The sequence below is a fragment of the Uranotaenia lowii genome, chromosome 2 (assembly GCF_029784155.1).
Source record: "Uranotaenia lowii strain MFRU-FL chromosome 2, ASM2978415v1, whole genome shotgun sequence".
NCBI lineage: Eukaryota > Metazoa > Arthropoda > Insecta > Diptera > Culicidae > Uranotaenia > Uranotaenia lowii.
Window position 1 is genome coordinate 253,364,326 of NC_073692.1, and position 17,210 is coordinate 253,381,535.

Below are 17,210 nucleotides of genomic sequence, written 5' to 3' on the forward strand. Positions count from 1 at the left end.
GGATGTTGAAATAACTTTTCTAAATAGGTTAAAATTATTTAACGCTTTTTGACAAAAATTGAAAACAAAAACGTGACATTCTAGAATAAAAGTTTTGAATCAATTATCAAACTTTCCTTAATACTTCAAATAATTTTGCGTTCTGTGAAAAAAGTTATAGAAGTTTTCTATTTGATGACTTTTGCTCATTTAATGAATTTTGAAAGGAATTTTAAACCAAAGTGAATTTGCAGGATCCAAAAATTTTTGAATGAAAACGGTCTGTCTGGAAATTCGTGTGTACAACGCACAAAACACGCATTAGTATTGGTGAAGGTATGTTCAACGGACGACCTGGTTGAAATCGGTCGAAGTCAATTGAATGGAGACAGATTATCAACTTTCAAAATCCATTCCTACTTGTTTCGACCTATTTCAACCTGTTTCAACCAACTTTCATTGAACACACATATTATCCGAAATCATAACAAACTTCAACATACCCTTCTATTGAAAAGAATTTCTAAGTGGTGTCTTCGGTGTCAATAAAATGACAAGAAAAATCAGATAAAGATGAACGTACTGCTCATTTTTCGACTACCAAAGTGCCAACGGTGGACCTTCCGGGAGCTGTCGAAGATCGCTGAGGACCGCGAAGCTATCGCTCACGTCTCTCATCACTGTACCTAAGACCCTGTCCCCGGATGATACCTGGATGAGAAGAAATGATGTATTCTGGAACCGAAGAAATATTGTTTTGTGGAAAGAAAATTATGAGAATAAATGAAAAAATTTCATAACAGTCGTATGCTCGTTTCAAATAAGGAAATTCTTAAAATTGAACAGTCATAAGCTGAAGTTTCCTTTTTGTCGATCAAGATTTCAATCAGTTTGGCCCACATTTTCAGCAGGTTGGTGTACAAACTCGCACCCCTCACGTAGCCGCGGCAGAAACAAATCCTTTAGCTCTCTTTTTGTCGCTCACCAAATCTACCACCCAACCCAGCAGCAGGAGGAACTGCGCGTGCTTTTAATAAATTTAAATTCTGACAGCTTTCAGCAAACTCGAAAAACGTTGCTACCAATTTTCCAAACACCACACATAAAGTATGTCAATCGAAAGAGGAGATTCTAATGAATCTCTAGGTATATAAAAAGTGACCAATTTGAGTTCAAATTTTAGAGAAATCACGCTATCAAAATCCCGTAAACTCATCGACACGAGGGGGAGTTTGAAAAATGACAAAAAAGATGTGAGTTTCATTAAAATATACTGAACAACTGAGATTTTTGAGAAACCAACTATGTTCAACCAAAATATTAATAAACTTTACGAAAAAAAACTAAAATTTGAATTTAGAGAATCGGTTCATTGGTAAGCGAGATACAGCAATGCAAAGCCAAAATTGGATGACTTTTTTGAAGTAGGAATTTTTTCTACCGGAAGTTCCGGGATAGCGGCCAAAACTTCCTTTGGACCACCAAAAACTTATACATCTATGGATAGATTTATTTTTAACAATTTCAAATATTATAAAATTAGCGCAATATTTGGAACCTGTCAAAGTTATAAGCATTTTAAAAAGAGCTCTTTTTCGGGTATTTTTTTTCATTCGGAATCAGCTACTGGTGATGTCGTAAAATATTTTGAATATTTTTTTCGATATTGAGAAACTAGAATAAATTATCTACACAATGCATTAAAATTCATCGAAATCGGTGAGTATTTGCGGCCAGGTGAGCGTACGTAAACTACAGGTCAAATTTATATAAAACTAGCTGACCCGGTGTGCGTTGCTACACCTTTCAAAATCAAGTGATATTTTCAGATATTATTCAAATTTTTATTGTTTTGTTGGCATAATTTTAAATCAAATTATAACATCATTCATAAGCAATCGCTATAAATGAGAGCTGCAGCTGGAGTTTCGAATTGCAACACAATGATAACTTAAAATTATATTCTAAATCTTGATCTATACATTTGTGTTAAAGATCTGATAATTTTAATCCGCTCTAAAAAAGAAGGGTCTCAAATTAATTGTACGCAATGAATCTAACTTATAAAATATGGTTGATTTCGCTTGATATGTTTTAGATTTATGCAAAAAAAAAAACTGATAAGAGAGCCCTCCTGTCCTTCCTCACCCCCCCCCCCCCCCCCCAGCTGAATGAAGGTCGTGATCTTTAATAATCATACCCATTTTTTTATCGTTCCCAGAAATCCTCTTATATCAAATATAGTTCCATTGGTTGATAAGTTCTTAGCTTTCCAACAAATTCTATATAGAGCCCCCTCCTTTCTTCCCCTATCTACACTGTAAAGCATAAGGGTATGTAACAATCATAGAATTATGTCTCGTAACCAAATACCCTTCCAAGCCATATTTGTTTCCATTTGTTGGCTTCGTTAGCATAAATTGAGAACTTACGCCAACAAAATTGTATTAGGCTCACCTCCCTCCTCCTATGTACCTACTCACAGAAAAATGGTGTGACAGATAATCATAGAATCATACCAAAATGATTTTCCATGTTAATTTTTGTCCTTTTCTCGGATTTTGTAAAAAAAAGTTAAATGTAAGCTTTCCTCTTACCTTCCTATATTTTCCATTCTATCATCCTACTGCCAGAAAGGAATTGTTTCACATAGAAAAATTTCTCGTATTGATATACCATCCCATACCAAATTTGGTTTTATTTGCGTAGTAAATTCTTAAGTTATGCATAAACTTGAAAGAAAGTACCATCCCTTCTTCCGTTCTCCCCATTGAATGGAGGGGAGAGCTTAATATTCATGAAGTATTTTTCGTACTCATATACTTTTTGATGCCAAATTTATCTTTCCGCTGAAAAAAGTGGGGCTTCAATTTATAATAGAAACATTTTTCGTATCTAAATACCCTCAAATGTAAAAAATGATTCAATTGGCTCGATCAGCTCTCCAGTTATGCTGAAAATTGTGAAGGAGAACTCTCCTCCCCTTTCCATCCACCTCTTTGAAGGAGTGAGGGATACCAAATATTCATAGAAGCATTTCTCGTACCCAAATATCGTTCCATGTCAAATTTGGTTCCATTTGCTGTTGTAGTTCTTGAGTTATGCTGTAAAAATTGTATGAAACTCCTCCCTCCCCTCTTCCCTCTCACCGCTGAAATATGGAAGGGGTCTCAAACAATCATTAGAACATGTCACGTTCCCAAAAACCCACCCAGGAAAAATTTGGTTCCATTTGCTTAATTAGTTTCTGAGTTATGTAAAAAATTATAAAAGAGGCCCCTCCCTCCTTTACATCTCCCTACAGAAAAGAGGGAGGGGTCTCAAATAATCATAGAAATAGTTTTTGTATCCAAACACCCTCCCATGCCAAACTTGGTTCTATTTGCTTTATTAGTTTTTGACTTATGTAAAAAAATATGAAAGAGGCCCCTCCCCCTTTCAGCTGCATAAAGGGAGGGGTCTCAAATAATCATTGAAATATTTTTCGTATCAAAATACCTTCCCATGCCAAATTTGGTTCCAATATCATGAATAGTTTTCGAGTTATATGAAAAATTGTAAGGTAGCCCCCCTCCCCCCTTCCTATCACCCCACTGAGAGGAGGGAGGGGTACCTAATATTCATTGCAATATTCCCCGTTTCCAAATACCATCCCATGCCAAATATAATACCATTTGCTTGATTGGTTCTCTAGTTATGCAAAAAGTTGTCTTTTGTTTGGGAGGCCCCTCCCCCCCCTTCATGAGAGAGGGAGGGGTCTCAAACCACAATAGGAACCTTCCCCTGCCTCCAATATCGCCACTTGCCAAGTTTCACGCAAATCGGTTCAGTAGTTTCCGAGTCTATAGGGAACAGACAGACAGACAGACAGACAGACAGACAGACAGACAGAAATTAATTTATATATATATAGATAGATTTGGACGGATATTTTGCGAACAGCTTTGGAAGGTAAGTCGAATATAAAGCTTCCAGGCTTTGTAAAGCAGTTCTATATTCGACTATAAGGCTGACTAAGGGCCATTTTTAACGGCCTAATGGTTACTTGGGGATAATAGTTAGGTGACAGCCGACGTCAAGTACATTGACGGAAGTAGAATCAACTTAACCTTCCAAAGCTATTCGCAAAATATCCATACAAATCAATTTCAAAGATATTTGACCTGTAGTTGACGTACGGTCCCCTGGCCGCATATATTGACCGATTTCGATGAATTTTAATTTATTTTTAATGATAATTTATTCTTGTTTCTCAATATTGAAAAATTAAGACGAAATATTCTACCAGATTACCAGTAGCTGATACGAATGAAAAAAATCCCGAAAAATGGCTCTTCTTAGAATGCTTATAACTTCTGACAGGTTTCGAATAATGCACTGATTTCATAAAATTTAAATTGTCAAGAATAAATCTATCCATGGTTGTATAAATGATTGGGGGTCCAAAGGAAGTTTTGTCCGCAAACCCGGAACTTCCGGTAGAAAATTCGGTTACTTATAACACGACACCCAATTTTGGCTTTGCATTGTTGTATCTCGTTTAACAATGGACCGATTCTCTAAACTTAAGTTTTAAATTTTTTTTCGTTGCCTTTATTATTATTTTCGTAGAACATACTTGGTTCCTCAAAAATCTCAGTTCTTCAGTATATTGTAATGAAACTTTCATCTTCTTTGTCATTTTTCAAACAAAGAAGGGGAGGGGGGATTAGAATTTAGTTTGCGTGATTTCTCTATAATTTGAACTCAAATTGGCCACTTTGTATATACCTAGAAATTAGAAATTTCAGATTCAGATTCAGATTTCAGATTGAGATTTCAGATTCAGATTTCAAATTCAGATTTCAGATTCAGATTTCAGAATATTTGTTACGAAAATCATAGATTTCGTTTCTCCTGCAGTAAACACTGCTTGAAAAAAAGGAAACGAACCATGATAATATCCAAAAAAATGTATTACTGAAGAACTCAAATGATATAATATCTAAAAAGATTCATGAAGTTTATTTCAATTTGGAGAAATAATCTTCCTCTATTTTAAAATTAAAACATTTATTACTCAAAGCGGTATCAGCATCAGCAAAATCAACAAACCACGCGGCAAGACGGCAGTTCCTCCTGCTGCTGGGTGGTAGATTTGGTGAGCGACAAAAAGTTGAAGAGGTTGTGTATAAGACACGACCGCCAGGTAAACGTAGAATTACGAAGCAAGTGTATTCAATCTCTTTCTTGTAAAGTTTGGTGGCCCTGAAAAGGACCTTTTAATGTAGTTTGTGGTCCAGAAAAGGACCGTTTTCTGATGGTTGTTGTATTTTCAGTGGCGGTCTTCGGTGTTTGCAAATAGAAATCCTTGAAATCGAACCCGATAGCGTTAGGCGAGCTTGGTTGTACCCTGGATTTGTTGCTTCTAAGGCGAAAACATGAAAATATTTGACGATTACGATAAAAACATTAAAGCAACGAAAAACCCCTACGAAACAACCAAAGAACCCATCGTGTTCGACAGGCTGGAAAGTTTTAAAAGGCCGACAACTGCGACGTGTTAGTTTCATTTCTTCGTAGCGCATTTTCCCGTCGTGTGGCCGCAGTAAGCGACGGTATCTGTTCGTGGTATTATCACAGTCAACCTTATTTTAGAGAGATGGAGAAAGAAATTACCGGCTTGTGCAAACTTAAACCGTGGAAACATTTCAAAATTTATAGAAAAGTTGAAAAAAAGCTGGTTGCGCTTCGGTCTGCAGTCGGCCCTTCGAGAGTTATCTCGACAATTCCCAGCGCACGTCCTCTGACTCAAATCATTTTGCTTGCTGCTTTGTCGCATAACAAAAAAACGTCGCCGCTTACTGCGACCACACGAGAGAACGCTCAACGAACGAATGAAGTTCACGTCGCATGACGCATGGTGGCTGGCTTTTTGAAACCTTCCAGCTTGTCCAACACGATAAGTTTTTTGTTTGTTTCGCAGGGGTTTTTAGTTGCTGTCGCAAATTTTATATTCGTTCCTCTCGTTTCCTCCTATCATGCTGTTTATTTCTGTACTATCGAGGAACTGCTGACTGAAATTGTCGTGAATTTTGTTGCAATGATGCGTGTGTGTGTGTGTGTGTGTGTGTGTGTGTGTGTGTGTGTGTGTATGCGTCGCTTGATGCGTGTGTGTGTGTATGCGTCGCTTGATGCGTGCGTGTGTGTGTGTGTGTGTGTGTGTGTGTGTGTGTGTGTGTGTGTGTGTGTGAGTATGCGTCGCTTGGAGTGTGTATGTTGGTATGTATGCGTCATCTTTTTCTGGCGAAATAAAGATTCTTTTCGTCAGAAAAAAATTTTTTTTCGTCAGAAATTGCCAATTTTGCCCCAAATCAACGCACGTTGCCAAAATACATGCATTGCAAACATGAAAATTTTCCGTATATGTTCCGAACTTCCCGGTTTCCCGGGGACGCGATGAAATTCCATGGTACTTCCACGTTTTTCCGGTTCGCTGGCAACCCTGTATAATTGCTGCGTTGTGTAAACTTTGAGCGTGTGGGAGAAGTATGGTGTGTGCTGATTATGACACGCAAGATCATTACACACTGCACACACCATAAGCTTCACAAAACACACGCACATTGATTACACAACACATCTCATAATACACAACATCGAAGTTATTCAAAGTGGGCAGGAATAACATTCGCTTCCTTTATCTCTCTCTGCCACCGAGGCCCTCCTCCACTGGAGCTCTCCACAACTGGACGGCTCAGCAGCCGCTGATCGTCTCCGCTGCTGGCTGCTGGCTGCTTCAGGCTGGTCCATGCTGCTGCACTAGTGAACAGAACTGCTAATCGATATCGGTGTAGGATTACCACTGGTGGGGTCCAAACACCGATCGAAAGAGCAGCGAACTCTGTTCACCTCGACGGGCAAAGCGAAACTGAAACCGAGTCGACTAAAGAACCCTTTGTTTTATACCTCTCGTAGGAAAGGAAAACAAAAACCCATCAAAGCAGGCGTTGGTGATGACGTCATAATCCTTTAGATAGGATGTCTTTGAAAGAGGCGTTTTTCGTGACGCGAGATCCGTTCGCTAATTTCAATTTGCCCCCCTATAGTGTTGCCGTAAGACGTAATTCTACGTCAAAAGAGAGCTAAAGGATTTGTTACTAACGCGGCTACGTGAGGGGTGCGAGATTTGTACACCAACCTGCTGAAAATGTGCGCCAAACTGTTTGAAATATGATAGCTTTCAGTAACTTCCGTTGGCATTTATATGCAAAATTTCAAGAGCTAGGTATCTTGGAATATATTATTTTTGTAAAAGCTTTTAGTAGTGCTACTAATCCCCGGATTGCTCAAAAGAACCTCCGAAACTTCACCTCAACACACTGGTTTAATAGGTTAAACCTGAGTCGGGATTTTATTCGTATATTTTCCCGTCTCATGTCCTATCATTATTCAAATGATTGGACATGAGATGTGATGAGATGGTTAAACGCGGTTCTCTATCGTTCTGACATTTCTGGCAGTAATTTGTGTGGTCGCGGCCAAAGTTACCATGACATCGAGCAATTGTTTGGTCGTGTGAGTTCCATCTTGTCGCCAGAATGAATTTAATAGACTCCCTTCGGGCCCGGGGAAAACCATCTAACGTTCCAGTGAGAGATGTGTACTAGTTGTGATAGATTTTGACTACATGTTCGAAATCTACCTGTAGGATGTTAGATGATATACCATAGCAGGATACTCAACATTAATTAATATCTTCCCTGAAAATAACATGAGCTGCACACCGCATGAGTATTGGAAAATAATCTAAGCGTGTGTTGAAGAAGAAGGGATGAACGAGAAAGAGAGGTAGACAATCACAGTTCAAGGGTTGAAGAAAAAGGGATGAACAAGAAAGAAAGATAGACAATTACAGTTCGAGGATTGAAGAAAGGAAGATTCTTTCGGAAAATTAACGTAATGGTAGTTGGTCGAGAAAATTAAGTTGTCCTCCGAATTGGTGTCGTCTGACTTTAAACGTGTAAGGTTTCGCGAGTTTCAAAAATGAGGAAGACACTCAAGGAATATTTAAATAAGGTAGTGTCGAGACCCATATTGGATTTTTGTTTGTGGCGTCACAAAAAACGAATATATCGAAAATTTATATGCGAATGGCAGAAATTTCAAAGAAAAACATATTTTAGAACGAAAATGAATTCCAATTTCATTTTGATTGTGTTGTAAGACCTCTATTTCACAATGTTATGAAATTTTCTGGTCCTTTGAAGATTGTATTATGTTTTTTTTTTCTCATTTTAATAATGAACGCAATGTCATCTTGAAGCTAAAACGTTCAAAAACGAAGATAAAATCTACTTTAAAAAGGTCTAGCTGGTAGTTATTGAGTGTTCAACTGATTGTCATGATTTTTATCCAATCGGTTTACCATATTCAATTCTTATGTAGAACAATTAACATCAATTGATTATTGTTAACTCGATTTCCTAAAATGCGAATAAATAATTGTGGTTTTATATCAAAGTTTGTTTTTTGGTAACTTTTTTGTAATAAGGATCTTAAACTGCACTGAATTGATCGTTTTCATGGAAGACTTTGAACTATTTTTTTAGTTTTGCAAATTTGAGTAGGGAAAATCCACCATTTTTTCGAACTTCGATGGTCTATTTCATACAGAAATTACTCGAAAATCCAACTTTTTTCGTACCAATCTTGAAGAGCAAGAATCCTTCTAGAATAACAGGTATTAAAAGTGGAACATTTCCAGCAAATTCTTCAAATTATCAATGAAAAAGGCAAATTTCCTAGTAAATTAACAGATTTTTCGTGATTGTGACGTCGCAGTGTGTACTAATAATACTAAAGCAGGGCTGCCTCGACACTACCTTCTTTAAATATTCCTTGGAAGACACTACCTTTTTCTAAAAGCTACCGATCTTCGTCTATAATCCTTTTTTATTTCCGTACTTCCCTTTACAACTAAAATTGACTTTGGCTCCTTAAAATCTAATGGTATGAGCCGTTTCAAATGAAGAAATTAAAAAAAAGGTATGAAAAGTAAACAAAAAAAATCAATTTAAACTTCCAATTTAGAAGAATAAAATTAATAACTCCACACTTCGTTTTACTGTTAAAAAATGACTGATTGAATGAATGCAATGAATGTGTTCATTATTTTTTCACAATGCCGAACTTCGTATGATAATTGAAATAATTTCATAGATTCTTATGAAAAATATTTTTACACTCTAAAAGGCGATGTTTGATGTTTGTCTGAGAAAAAACTCATGAAAGTGTTCAGAATATTTATTTCAGTTTCCATGTTTGACGTTCGCGGTATACACTCAGAATCAAAACAACCCAAAATTGACTTTGCCAAGGCAGCAAAATCAAGTTCAGCTTGCATTCTTAATTTTGGGGTGTTGTCAATGCACCAAAACAAAAGTTCGTTGCTGGAACTGACCACCCCAAAAAAATTTCCCTTTGTTTTCAGAAAGGTTGTTTCTTTTTCCCAGCGAGTCAGTCGATCGTTCCGGAAAAAAATTTTGGTAAGTAGATTTAAAAGCAATGTTCTCGGGCGTTCTTTTTTCTTATTTAAAGTTTTTTAGGCGGATTTGTATCGGATGTAATCATTCTTCTGGAGCAGTACCTTTGAATGCGCTGTACTCCGGCGATGCAAAGGAAGGAAGAATAAAGCATTGAAAACCCGAAAGAAGCGGATGGCGATCTAGGGCAAAAGTCGGACTTACCATTCACTACTTACTGAAGACGGGAACTCCGGAAGGTCCGAAAATTGTGACGACTTTTGCTTTATTTTAAATGGTGCCAATCTCCGGAAATTTCCCATTAACATTTATCAAAACACGAATTCGGATGTTCCTATTTCCTTTCTGATTGGTGTGGAGGTCACCCACAGTTGGTGTATCGTAAAGGTAAGATGTTCTTTTACAACGAATCAGATTCGGGTTTCATGTAATGATTTTTAAATTACTGCCGAGATCAGTACCTATGCAATTGTGTAAAGTTTATTTTTTAATAAAATTAATTTTATTTAATGAAAAACAAATTGTTATTTCTCAAATATTTATAATCCCTTTTGATAAGTGGGCCAACAAACAAAAATATCCAAAAAAAAAATCCCTACCGTATGACATGCCCCAAAATTAAGTTGCGAGAATGACGTCTATTCTCAAGTTTGGGAAAACCCCCTCAAACTCATTTTCGTCGGGAGCCAAAATCATCCGATTTTGCGGAATTCCAACTTGATTTTGGGTTATAATGGCTTAGAGTGTACCGCGGTATACACGCTAACTTTTGGCTACCCCTTAAAGGCGTAAAATTGACCCGTTATTGAGAACCTCCACGATCTGTCAAATAACGGGTCATTTTGTCGGGTCAATATTACCCCTTATTTCGAAAAGCTTAAGTCCGCTTCAAAGGGGTAGGTTTAGATGTTGTTACATGTATAACGTTGCTATTCGTCCGGCAAATTGCCAGCGATGAGAAAGATTGTAAGTATTTCATTGAATATTTATATTGATTCCTTTCTGAATTATTTCTTCTTGTTTTTTTAGAGCTGCACAGTTCAGAATGAGCGCGACTAAAGTAAGCCGATATTTGAAACTCGATTCGTGGCGGACTAACATTCAGGGTAAATTTAAATATTCAAATAATTTGAAGTTTTTGAAATATTACTGTCCTTTATATAAATAAACACATAAAACATATCTTGTTGTTATTAATTTCCCATCAATCATATTTCCCATAAGCAGCTCCTGAAATTTCCACCATATGAAAGCCTTTCAAATAAGGGGTAATTATCATCTGCAGGCATTTGGAATAAGGGGTAATTTTCATCCGCTGAAGCGTTATCAAGCTAAGTACCCCTTAAAGGGTAAAGGGTCTGTATCCGGAAAAAGGAGTTCTCCCAGTCTTATTGAATAACGGGTCAAAAGTATTCGTTAAGGGGTAGCCAAAAGTTAGCGTGTAGAGTATTTCCTGAGACAGATTGTGGTAGGGTATCGTTTTGTTTTTGTTTTGAAAAATGTAAACACCAACTGGTCGCCATTTTGATCTTTGATGAAATTCACTGTTCAATGCGTTCTTTTAAAAACTTTTTTAATTAAAATCATTAACATAGAGTATTTCCTGAGACAGATGGTGGTAGGGTAGCTTTTTGTTTTTGTTTTGAAAAATGTAAACACCAACTGGCCGCCATTTTGAACTTGGGAGATTAGCACTGTTCAATTTTTTCTTCAAAGGAATTTATTTGTTTAATTTACCATTACATAACATCAACATTACCTTCAAAGTATTTCAAGTCTACAGTTATTTAATTTAGGGTAGTTTAAAAAATTAAAAATTTTGCATAACCATTACTATTGCACCGCCAATTTGGTTTCGTTACTATCCGGCCATTGAACATGCGTAGTGTTGTTGTTATTTTTACCCTACCACCAGGTGCCTAAAATTGTAAACATGAGAAATCAGCTGTTCATTTGACAAGTGGGGAAATGCCTTATACCTTCATGTCTCAACTTGTTATGAATTTACAATTAATTAAATAATGAATTTATATTCTCCTCACCAAGGTGCGCTTGCAAAATCACTTCAATTGCATTGCTTATTTTATTTCTTTACTATCTGGTCATTGAACATGCGTAATGTTGTTGTTATTTTTACCCTACCATGATATGCCGAGAAAATGTAAACATAAGAAATCAGCTGTTCGCTTGACAAGTGGGGAAATGGCTTATATCTATAGACCTTCCTCTTCATTCTGCTCGCAACCGTCTAGACAAACGGCCACAACCTTAAGAGCCAAAGTCAAGCGTAGTGAACACAACTGTACTTTTCATACCGCGTCGCGAAATTGATAAATTAAATTGGTTTTTGTGATTCGATAGAAAGTGAATGGACAGTTTTTATTGAATTCCTGTATGATAGCTGTAAATAATTTGTAAATAATAGAAAAGAGAAATAGTGTTAGATTAAGTGAAAAGAGAAAAATAGTTTTAGATAATAGTTTATAGAAGTTTAAAATAAGGTAAGTCGTAATTTTCCTTTCTATGACATGGACGCCGACCCCAAAAAAGTAGACCTGGACGTCCCACCGGACAAAGGCAAAGCTATGTCACTTCCAGACATTCCAACAACCGATGAAGACATGGACGAAGAACAATTCCACGGTTTCGCAGATCAAATAAAATCGACGCCATTGGAAAGTTCTAGAAAAAGGCCAATAAAGAAAACCGGAAACGCTAACAAAAAAACTAAACCAGATAACACACAAACACAATCAGATAGTGACAGAGATACATCTCACGAACACACAGATTCTAGAAGTGATACACCACAAACATCAAAAGGTATCTACACGCACTCAACACAACCACCAAATAATACACATAACACCAGATCAAAATCCCAAAAAACAAACACAAATGAAAACAACACCCTCTCAAAAAGCAGTGATGCCAATAATAAAGTTTGGATAAAAAACGATTCTTTCAACATCATTTTTTTGGAACCAATTTCTACCAAAAACACTGAAAATCTTCTTGAACCTATGGAAATAGGAAAATTCTTGTTCGAACTGAAACTGAATCAATTTTCGGAAATAAAAAAAGCCGGTCTTTATAGATACAAACTTACATACAAAAAACCACAAGATTCGGAAAAAATATTAAACGCAACAGAGATTTTAAAAGCAAACAATTATACAGCATTTATTCCACGAATGCTACGCGAAACAATTGGAATTATTAAAAACATACCCCCATCCATTTCGGAAGATGAGATTTTTAAATATGCTATTTCAGAGAAAAAGATATTAAAGGCTGAAAGGATTAAAAGGAAACAAGGAGAAGCTTTGATCGATACGAGAACTATTAAAATAACATTTGAAGGTAAGGAACTTCCAAGAAACATACAAATATATGGTGTATTCGCAAACCTCGAAATGTACGTATACCCGGTTAGACTTTGCAAAAAATGCTGGCGCTTTGGTCACAAAGAAGCGGCATGTAAGGGAAAACAAAACTGCGAACATTGTGGACTAATACTTGATGAAAAACATCAGAATTGTAATAAAAATAAACCAACATGCATTAATTGTAAGGGTGAACATTTACCAAATAATAAAGATTGTCCTGAAAAAATCAGAAGACAGAGAATTAATAAATCAATGGTTTTAAATAAAATGACATTTATGGAAGCACAGGCAATGTTTCCAAAAATCCAAAACAGATTTCAAACTCTCGAATCTACCGACGAATTTCCCCAGCTGAAACGTCCAAGTAGAACACTCGATGGTTACAGACCTTTTGAACAAAATAAAACATTACAATACAACAAAATAATAAACAATTATCAAAAAAATAGTGAAAATAATCAACAGCCAAAAATAAATAAAACAAAACAACTCATAATCGGAGAACCAGTCACTATACGTGAAAAACAAATACAAAACAACCCACACAAAACTACAATCACAGAAAAAATAACCGCAGAATTCATTCAAGAAATAACAAAACAACTTATGAATATTTTCGCCAAAACAAACTTCAAAAACGATACTACTGGAATCACATCTGATATTATTGAAATAGAAGTAGGTGCCACAATAAACAAGGCTATTCAAGAACTCACCAAACCCCCAGATGAATAAAAACAAATAAACAAATCCAACTTTCAAAGTGAAGACAAAAATCATTAAATTAAAAACAACAATTGAAAATCCCTTACATAATGGATAATTTCAAATTTGACCTAAAAATAGCACAGCTTAATATAAGAAGTTTAAGAGCTCTTCACAAAAGAGAAGCCATTAAACAATATGTTACGAAAAATGAAATTCATATTTTTCTTCTTCAGGAAATATGGATTAAAAATGAAGAACAATACAAATTTTACAATTACAAAATAGTTAAAAAATGTCGACCAGATGGATATGGCGGAGTCTGCATACTTATCCACCCTTTTCTCATTTTCGAGGAAATTAATATCCCAAACGTAGATCTGGAAGCAATAGCAGTGAAAATCAAAAATATTAAAAATCCGATTATTTTTATATCTTTATACATAGCACCAAATGAGAATCTCCAAAAAATTAAACAACCTTTAAAAAACCTTTTTGACTTCATCCAAAATAGTAGAATTCCGGTATTACTCGGTGGAGACCTAAATGCCCATCACCCGGCTTGGGACAATGTTTCGAATAAAAAAGATAGTAGAGGAGAATACATATGCGAAATTTTAGACAATAACGATCTAGTATTTTTGAACACAGGTGCTGCCACCACATGGCCAGAAATAAATCAAACATCGGCAGCCATTGACCTAACTTTGACAACAACAGACATTGCAGGAAAAGTTAATTGGAGAGTAAGTGAGAAAAACCTAGGTTCTGATCATAAGCTCATCGAATGCGAAATATTCCAATACAACAAATTTAATATCAACTCCACAATGGAAATAGTAAACAAAAAGAAAGCAATAGAAAACCTGAACAAAATAGAACACAAGAATATTGAAAATGTGAATGATCTAAACACAGAAATAGAGAAAGCCATATCAAATGCAACTTACAAAATTAAACAAAATAAAAAAAAGAAAATCAGACCTTACTGGGATGATACCTTAAAAAATTTGTATGAAATCAAAAATAAAAAACATATAGAATTTAGGAAAAATCTAACTTTAGAAAACAAAAAAGAGTACAAAACTGCAGAATACAAATTTAAAAAAGCTCTGAATAAAAAAGTAATAGAATATCGTTTAAATATGCTAGAACAAATAAATGACGATACAAAAGTAGAAGAAATGTGGAATATTGTTAGAAGAATAGAAGGCAACTATAAGGATAATTTAGAAATAACAACAAACGATCAACTAGCTAATAAATTCATGGACTTGAATTTTCAAAAACAAAATATACCTGATTTCATTTCAAAAAATTACGATGTAAGTGAAGAAAAATACACTGGAAATATACCTATTAGAAAAATGATGCAAATAATAAAAGAGAAAAAAGACAGATCAGCAGCAGGAGAAAATAAATTATCATATTATATGCTTAAAAATATCAAAACAGAACTGCAAATTAAAATAATGGAGATAACAAACAATGTCTGGATGAGTGGAATCATTCCGGAGAAATGGTTGAGTATCAAAATAATCCCAATATGTAAACCAAATAAAGATAAAACACTGGAATCCTCTTATAGACCCATAGCTTTGATTAATACAAATCTAAAAATCATCAACTGTGAAATCAAAAACAGAATACAATCATTTATCGAAGAAAACCACCTCATGCCTAAATTATCTTATGGTCTCAGAGCAAAGTATTCTTCAATTGACTGCATAAACCAGCTTAACTCAATAGTAATAGAAGCTAAAAGGAAAAAATTAAAAACAATCTCTATCTTCATCGATCTAACGAAAGCCTTCGACTCAGTGGATGTAAAAATTCTTTTCGAAATTCTAGACGAAATGAAACTCCCAAATAAAATACTCGAATGGTTGACACAATATCTAACAAAAAGAAAAGTCTCATTACAGTTAATGGATAAAACAATATCAAAACAAAATAATCAAGGACTTCCCCAAGGATGCCCACTATCGCCGACACTATTCAACATGTACACGAGAGAAATTCACAAATTGAATGGAGGAAATATTAATCTATTACAATTCGCGGACGATTTCGTTTTAACAATTTCAGAAGAAACGTTAGAAGAAACTGTTGAAAAATGCAACACAGCAATTGAAGAACTAGTAAATCATTTGAATAAACTAAAAATAGAGATAAATCCAGAAAAAACAGCAGCAATTCTATACAACAGGAAAATAAATGACAATATAGAAATAAAAATAAAAAATACACCAATAAAACAAGTTGACAAACACAAGTATTTAGGTTATATGATAGATGAGAAATTATCACACAAAAGCCACATAAATTACTTAAACCAAAAAATCAAGAAAAGACTAAATATCTTGAAAGTCATCTGTAAAAAAAAGAAAGGAGCAAAAAAAAATTTCGCAAACCAAAAACCTATAGTAGAAATATTACAACAGTTCCTAGAAATGGAAGAGATGCCAAAACAATATACACTTCTGGAACTTGAATGTTACCGGAATAAAAACTTAATCGAACAAACGGCTGAAAACCAATCAATAAATACAACAATATTGAAACACAAGTCACTAGAAATAAATGATGAAATAGAAGGAATCAATAAAAAAGAAAAAAACTGAAATTAATAAGAGAAAGGGTAAACACAATGTTAAATGATAGATTTAAAGACTTCGAAAAAGTTTACACAGACGGATCAAAAACGAGCACAAAATGCGGTATAGGAATATATCTAGAATCCAGTAAAATTAAAAAAAGTAGTCAAGTGAACAATAATCTCTCTATTATGAATGTAGAATTACTGGCAATAAGCACAGCTATTGATTTAATAAATTTAAACATAGGAAATAACTTCGTCATATGTTCAGATTCAAAGTCAGGTCTTACCACATTAAAAAATAGAAAATCAAAAGATAACTTCATAATACAAGAAATTCTCGGAAAAATCCAAGCATCAAATAAAAACATAAAAATTCAATGGGTCCCGGGACATACAGGCATCCCAGGAAATGAAATAGCTGACGAGCTTTCAAAGAATGGGTGTGAAACAGAAGAAATCATAGATACAAAAATCCCACTAAACGACTCACTTAACATCGCCAAAATAGAAGCTATTAAAAAATGGCAAGAAGAATATACAAACATTTCCACTCAAAAAGGTAAACTACACTTCAAAATACACAAAAAACCTACACTAAAACCATGGTTTGTAAATATGCATCTCAACACACAACAATCAATCACAATTGGAAGACTCAGAACATTTCATACACTGACCAAACAAAAACTTTACAATTGGAAATTAATCGAGGATGACCAATGCGAAATCTGTGGAACTACAGAAGACATTGAACATATTCTTTTCAAATGCTATAAATACACTCAATCAAGAAACGACTTCCCTTGCCTTATTTTAAACGATGATTTAGGAATCTTATTATTAAACTCTAAAGAGAAAACACACAAAGCAATAGCAAAATTCATTGAAAAAAACAAAATAGAAATCTAAGTAACTTCAATCTTGCACTACAATCTTTTCTTAATTAAAAATCCACTACATCATAACAACAACTGTCCATAATCTCAATATAAAATCACAACAACCAGTCGA